The sequence below is a fragment of the Poecilia latipinna genome, unplaced genomic scaffold, assembly GCF_001443285.1.
Source record: "Poecilia latipinna isolate Pla-1442-1.1 unplaced genomic scaffold, P_latipinna-1.0 Scaffold1119, whole genome shotgun sequence".
In the NCBI taxonomy this organism is placed as follows: Eukaryota; Metazoa; Chordata; class Actinopteri; order Cyprinodontiformes; family Poeciliidae; genus Poecilia; species Poecilia latipinna.
In genome coordinates this window covers 112,243-119,912 of record NW_015113735.1, presented here as the reverse complement: position 1 = coordinate 119,912, position 7,670 = coordinate 112,243, and the positions used below count along the sequence as shown (strand labels likewise).

At 38.8% G+C, this 7,670-nt stretch overlaps 1 long non-coding RNA gene across 1 annotated transcript in view; it reads left to right on the top strand.

Moving 5' to 3' along the window:
• Window positions 1-6,503, top strand: part of LOC106959803 (uncharacterized) — a 10,893-nt gene extending 4,390 nt beyond the window's left edge. The window contains exon 2 of the long non-coding RNA XR_001427438.1: window positions 6,096-6,503. This is a non-coding gene — a long non-coding RNA (uncharacterized LOC106959803). The remainder of the gene's footprint in view (window positions 1-6,095) is intronic.
• The last annotated feature ends 1,167 nt before the right edge of the window (window positions 6,504-7,670 follow it).

The following is a 7,670-nucleotide window of genomic DNA, read 5'->3' as shown; positions in this document are numbered from 1 at the left end:
TAAAGAAGGATTTGATGTAAAATACCTCAATTCATTTAAAGGTGAGTTGTGACTATATTATGCACAGGATTCCAGAGTTTATTAAATGATTGATTTTTCTTTTGTTTTGCTTTTTCACTTTTAAACTATTTTTATACTGCACATTATTAGCATAGATCATGATCGATGATCATTATAATCAGAACATCTTTCTTATTCCGAAGGAGACAAGCAACTGCTCAAAATACAATAGAAGCTTATGTATATAAAATAAAAATAAAAAAATTCCCTTCTCACCCTCCGCGGGTGGTCTCTTTCATCCTCTGAGCTCGGGTCCTCTACCAGAGGCCTGGGAGCTTCAGGTTCTCCTCCAGTATCTTGGCTGTGCCTAGAACTGCACATTTCTGGACTGAGATGTCTGATGTTGTTCCTGGGATCTGTTTGAGCCACTGCTCCAGTTTGGGGGTGACTGCCCCGAGGGCCCCGATGACCACAGGCACCACTGTGGTCTTCACCTTCCAGGCCAGGTTTAATGTGATTTTAATTATATTTCTTATTGAATGTAAACACCACAATTGCAAAATTGTCTTTTTTCGTCATTAGCAGAGTATAGACAAAGTTTTGCACGTATTTATCTACTGCTTCTCTCTTTACATCTTGGAGAAATTCCTCCATCTTCATTTTTAGGAATATCTAAACAGTTTTTCACCTCTGCTCCTCCTGCGTATCTTTCTCTCCTCCCCTTTGCCTCCTCATTGTCTCCCACACCGATGACCTCATCGCGCAGCACTGGCCCCCACCTGCTCCTCTGACGGGGCTGAAGGGCCCCATGTGGGCGGCTGGGGCGCCGATAGCCAATAGCACACATTGTGCTGTCAGAGTCCAGCGGGTCTCGATGAACCATCAGAGGCTGTTTGGAGCAGAGGAGAAGCCGCTGGGGGGGCAGATGACTCGTTCTCAGGGTCTTAAGATGTTCTTTGAGATGGGATGAGGCAGAGGAGAGGAGGAGGAAGGACGATGATCATCCTTTCATCCATAAAACTCGACCTCGAGGCTGTTCTGAGTGGCGTTTTCATGTTTTCAGCGTTCTCCTACAACCCAAAAACATGACTGTCCCTTTAAATTCCCCCTAGGTATCAGTATTTACTGGCAAATGGATGTTTTTACTAAGAAGGTTTAAATTCAGGCCTGACTTGATGTGATTTAAGAGTTTAACTAACTGTTTTCATCTTTATCTGTAGGTATATTAGCTGTAATAAATATGAAATTACAACACCCTATCTGCATACTGGTAAAAAATAAGGTGTTAAAAGTTTAATTTGTTGAGCTAAAGTTTAGGAAATCCAACTGTTATTTTTTTTCAAAAAGGGGAAATAAATTCCACGTTTGTCTGGTGACCAACAATAGAGCCATGTGGAACTCCATGGATAAATATTTATTCATGCGGATGAGAAACTTGCTTATTGGGAAATTTTCTCGTATTGTGCAGTAGTTTACAGTAATAGAAATTTATTTGGACTCTACTGGGTCATATGTTTTAACTGAAGTATTTTAGAAGCACAGTAAGTCATCACAGAATAATTAATGGAATTATTAGTCTGCATTTCTGATTAAAACTGAACCACGTAACCTCTGATTACATTTAAAATAACAGATTTTTGAACGGTAAAGGACATGATTCAGCCTGTGTGTGTGTGTGTGTGTGTGTGTGTGTGTGTGTGTGTGTGTGTGTGTGTGTGTGTGTGTGTGTGTGTGTGTGTGTGTGTGTGTGTGTGTATACAGATATTTACATTCTTCAGGCTCCTCCTCGTTCATTTTCTGAAAGGGACCAACAATACAGCCTTGTGGAACTCCCTGATAAACATTCATTAATATGAACGAAAAAAACATGATTGAATTGGACTTTTTTTATATTTTGCTGTATTTAACTGTAAAGTTAGATATTTATTCAGACTCTGCTGGGCCATATGTTTTATTTGACTTATTTTAGAAGTACAGTAAGTCATGGCAGAGTGATTAATTGAGTCATTTCTGATTAAAACTGAAGGTTGAAAGCAGAATCTTCCACATAAACCTCAGAATAAATTCAAAATGACTGATTTTTGAACAGTAAAGGACATGATTCCCCTTGGGTTGGAATGTCAAGGGCGGTGCAGTAGAAAAGCTGCCATATTGACAACACCATGCCTGCCTGCCTGTGTGTGTGTGTGTGTGTGTGTGTGTGTGTGTGTGTGTGTGTGTGTGTGTGTGTGTGTGTGTACACACACACATATCCACATTCTTCGGTCTCCTCCTGGTTCCGTTTTTATGAGGACAGCAGTCTGAAACTGACACAGCCATTATCCCCCCTGTAGTTGTCCCACACCCCCTGCTTTGTCTCCTCACAAAGGCCTGCAGAAGGTTTTATTGAAGGTTGCTGGTTGGGCTGTAAAGCCATGCAGACACCAGGAGAAGCTACAGAAAGCTGGTCTTGGATCAGTGCTTCTCTGAGAATTACAGTTTGAAGATATTTTTTTTTCTTTCCTCCCTTTTGTTCTCTGTGTACATCACCCATAATACTTCCATTGACTTCAGAGGACAAGTTAACAATAAACCTCCTTTTGGTTTCTTGCTGCTGCTTATATTTAAGCCTCAGGGTCAGCCATATTTCTTTCTTAGACAATTGCAGCCAAGTGGAAAGTATCCTGCTTGCATTCAGGTCGCCTCACAAAGCTTTGGTGTTATAACTCAAAGGAAGGAGTCTCTGCAGAGGGCCTTGCTTTGCTGCATCACCTTCATTAACCACTGCGCTGGAAGCTTCTCTGTCATCCCCGGGTCGATGACTCGCCTCTCCACTCCGGCTTAGCCTCCCCGAGTTTATTTTTCCACTTATCTGTTGTGAGGACAGAGGAGAGGGAGAGAAACGGGAGACATTCGGGGGCCTGAGATGTGTTTTTTAATCTGTTATTCTTCTGTATTGGCACGGGCGTCTCCAGTGTGGGGATTAAGAATCCAGACAGAGTGATGGAGCTCGGCGCTGACCTCGAGGGCGGATGAAGACTGCAGGAGGAGAAGGGAGGAACAAAATAAATCATCTCTGTGGAATGAAAGAGAGAAAGACAGAAACACAAAGGGGATTGTGATTGTGTGTGTGTGTGTGTGTGTGTGTGTGTGTGTGTGTGTGTGAGGGAGCAGCAGAGGAACGACGGCGCTGGAAGTGGCAGTGGTTCGGAGCGGTCTTAATCCTCAAACCTGACCTAATAAATCTGAAGTTTACCTCCCACAGCTGCTGAGCTGATAACCAGCGGAGGACGGGCGTGAACGCACGCCGCTGCGCTCGCATTTCAGCGCCACGCTGATGAAGAAACAAGCTCACATGAAGGGGATAAGAAGTCTGGAAGTGTGTACATTTAGGTCATCTAGAGCTGCAGACACAACGCAGCTTTCAGGCTCGTCTTTTAAAACTGTTGCAGACAGTTTTTGGACCGGGTTAAATGGTTCAACTGTCTCTGAACCCGAGGTCATTTCTCAAGTTCCAGAAGTTCAAAACCAGCTTTTATCAAATAGTCTTACTTTCAGGGAGTTTTCACACCTGATAGTCCGGTAGATTCAGTTTGATTGGGGACCAAGATTGAAACATTTATTTCATTTGCGGCTGGCCCAGTTCTCTTTCACTCTGCACTGTGTTTAACAATCAAAACAATTTGAAAAATGTGTTCCCCTCCTCGCCTGTGGGGGCGCTGCACCAAAAACCACTGGAGGAAATGACATGAAAAATGCTTTTGTCACAAAATGTAAACAAAAATGGGGTGGCGTCAGATTTTAGCGGTTGTAGGATTTCTCTTTTGTCTTTGGTAAAAGACCACCAGTTATTTCTCGTGCTAGCTCTAGATTTGCGTGTGTAACTGCATGATCTGTACCGTTTATTTATATGCATTAACATATTACCTGTTATAAGAAAACCTATTGACCTAGACAATGTTAAAATGCTCTTAATGAAGAATAATTGCCATAATTAGTTCAAAGCTTAGAAGTAGAATTGTGTGTTGGACTCACAGAACTGTTAGCATGTATCTCATATTGTCTAGTCTAGCTACTAGCTAACAAAATACTGTTAGGTTGAAGCAAACAGTCAATGTGCCCTGTGGTGGATAAAAAATACCTTTATCTTTAATTTAGTGTTCATGGGAAACACTAATTTACGAATCTGTTTTTTCTCTCGTTTGGTTATTGTACACCAGCATATGCTCTTGATTTTCTTGCTAAATGCAGTTAAACTGTTTTTGTCTTTGTTTCTTATGATTCACTTTATGTCATATATTTTTATAATTAAAATGACATCCAAAAAGAAGAAGGGAACAAAAATACCCTTTCTGGAAGTATTTCTTTTAGCACATGAGCAAATTAGCTGGTACGGCTCGTGCTTCTGGAACAGACTATTTGTTTTGCTTGTATTTACCCAGAATGCCCTGCTGCAGCTCACTTCCTGCTTTTGGAATGGTCTCCGGTGCAATTGGCATTCGCATTTGTATGATATTTCTGTTTCTGTGAGTTTGTAAGGGTCCTTCCACAACATTTCAATCAGGTTGAGGTCTGTACTTTGACCGGGCCATTGTAAAAACTTAACTTTTTATGATCTGATATTCTATTTGCATTATTGCTGCTTTGTTTTGTTTTTGGGGGTTTCTTTCATTACTTTTAAGCATTGCAGTCTGATCCTGGGGAAATTTGCTGGGACCTCCACTCCTGGGGTCTAAAATGTTTTACACTTGAATTTATCGTTGCTGGTGTGTTGAAGGTTTCGTTTTATGAACCTCCTTTAGGTTCATGCTCACCTCCTCTTTGAAGGCAGTAAATGAGGAGGATTACTTTTTATGATTTCTGTTATCTGTCAGGGATCTTCCCCAACAGTGAGGAAACATAAACGATAAAATAAATCCTAAACTGTGTGAACCGTGACCACAACCACATGGAATGAGAGGTTCTCTACTCAAACCATCAGATTCTCTAAGAAAATCCCAAACTAAATAGTTGTACATCTTTCTGTTTTTCTAACTCAGTGGCTACTTTGAATGTTTTTCCTTCTCAAATATTCTTAAGGTAAATTTCATTTTTCAGTGAATTTATTTCTACGCGTCATTTCCACTGTTTCCAAATCTTCTTGGTTGTCCTGCATAATTTGTTTTAACCTTCTACGTTCATTTCTTTTTTCTTTCTGGTGTTTCATAACTTTTTCAGTAATTTCCAATCCCCTTTTTTATCAATATCAATAGATAATAAATCTGATAGAATATTCAAATTTCAATATCTGAGATATTCATGAACTCCGATACAGAACTGCACAGCATTCTGGGAGATGTAGGCAGAGGAAAGACTTTAGCTGCTCAGTCTCTCACAGCGAGCTAAGCTAGGTTGGTGGAATCAACTGACTCATTCTTTAGTTACCTAGCAACGACCTGCTGAGTAGCTTTGGTTACCTAGCAACGACCTGCTGAGTAACTTTGGTTACCTAGCAACGACCTGCTGTGTAACTTCCACAGCAGCAGTTTAAGGTTTCGCCTCTGCTCCTCATAACTGCTTAAAAATAAACAAAAATTCCATATTTAAAAAAAAAACTAATCAGTAGTTATTGATATTGACTGATAAGAAATGTTTATATTGTGAGAAGTTTTTCAGCCATATGTCCAGCACTTACTATTTGATTAAACTAAATTTTTAAAATTTCTTCTAAGCTTAATAAATTATATAAAATTCCATAAGATTTCAATTCAAGTTAATTCAAAAATACTTAATTTATTTATTTAGTGACTTTCTGTGTATTTTGCTAAATATTTTTTAAATAATTTGACCAATGCTTTTGTGAAAATTGGTAGGTTTCAATTAAATAGGTTGATTTTTTTGGCACAGACTTTCAGGGGGAAAAAAGTAAATAAACCAAAATAAATATATTAATTTAAAAGACAGTGTACAGTATAGATTAAATTTCAATCACAGGATATTGTGTTTTTATTTTTCCTGCAGATTCCACCGTACATTTTTATTCCGTGTTTCAAGCGTTTTTGTGTACGTGACCCCTGGGTTTCTCCGCCATGTTGGCCTCAGAGTTTTATTTTCTTCCCGCTGTCTTGTTTATCCAGATTGCTTCCTGACTCAAGGTCATCCCTCCCTGCTCTCCCTCCTCTTCCTCCACGTATTGATGCCACTCGAAGCCAAGGTTCTTGGCTGTTAAAAGGAAAATCGATATCCCTCGGTGCTTGTGCTGTAATGTCCCTCCAAGAGGCACCTGCCAAAATATTTATGCTGTATTCATGGGAGATGCTTAAGGAAGAGCAGAAGAACGGAAACGGTGAGACCAGCTCCTGATTTATGCTGCTCGCACGTCTCATTAAAAGCTGCAAAGCCGCTTTCCAACTTTGATGTATGTTTGAGTTCCAGCTGCAGCTTCACTGTAAATTGTAACATTTAATTTAATTAAAAAGGATGAGTGAAAATAACTTTACTTTGGTTAAGGTTTGGTAACACTCAAATAAACTTGATCTGGTGAATTTTTGGGATTTATCTCATTTTTTACACTTGATTTAAATAAGTTGACGCCCTTTTGAGGTCCAAACGTTGTAAAAATTAACTTTAGTTCATGTGAGAGAGGGGATTGCCCAGAAAGGTATCCCTCAATGCATTGTGCCACAAACAGCAGCAATTAACTAATCCACTTTTTTATTTGTCACAAAATTTAGTTTTAGTATGATAAGATGAAAAGATGAACTCCAAAACTTCATCTATGCAAAAAAGCTCTGAGTGATGAAAAATTATAATTTTGCTGGCAAATTGTTTCACTTATAAGATGGAAAAAATATCTTATGTGAAATAATCAACCAATGGATTTTCTCAGCAATATTAACTTAAAACAAGCTCAGTTATCTGCTGAAAAGTTGATTTTAAGTTATTTTTGTCTTATTTCAATTGAACTGAGATGTTTGAACTGTAAATTATTTGTAATATTTGGTGGTTTTGCAGGATGGAATGAAGGAACGGTCCCTACACTGTAAAACCATCAAATTTTATCAAGTATTTTTGGTATAGTTTAATGGAAATATCTTACTTATACCTAAAACAAGATAAAAACTGACTTAAAAGTAACTTTTCAGCTAGATAGAAGAGTTTCTTTTAAGTCAATGATTCCTTAATATTGATGAAAAACTACTAGTTCCACTGTCAGCTTATTTCCATTAGAAACTAGACCATAATACTTGGTAAGATTTTGACTTTTTACAGTGTGAAACAGCAGGGTGCCCTCCACTGCAAAAACACCAAATTTTACCAAGTATTTTTGGTCTAATTCTTAGTGAAAACATTTTGAAATACGACAAAAATAGTTTACATGTAACTTTTGAGCAAGATATTGAAGCTCGTTTTAGGTCAATTGAATATAGATTTAAAATTCCTAGATCCACCAGCAGATTAACTCACATATAATATGACATTTTTCCCATATTACAAGTGAAATAATCTGCCAGTGGAACCATTATTTCCTCATCAATATTAATGGATTATTTGCTTAAAACAAGCTCCTATATCTTGGTCCATTGAACTGACATGTTTGCAGTAGAGAACTAGTTGTCAGGATTTGGTGTTTTTGTGCTGCAGAGACGGAGGATGTTTTCCACAGGTGTAGCTCCTGACAGCCTTCAGCTCAGCCAGATGGACTGCAGAAC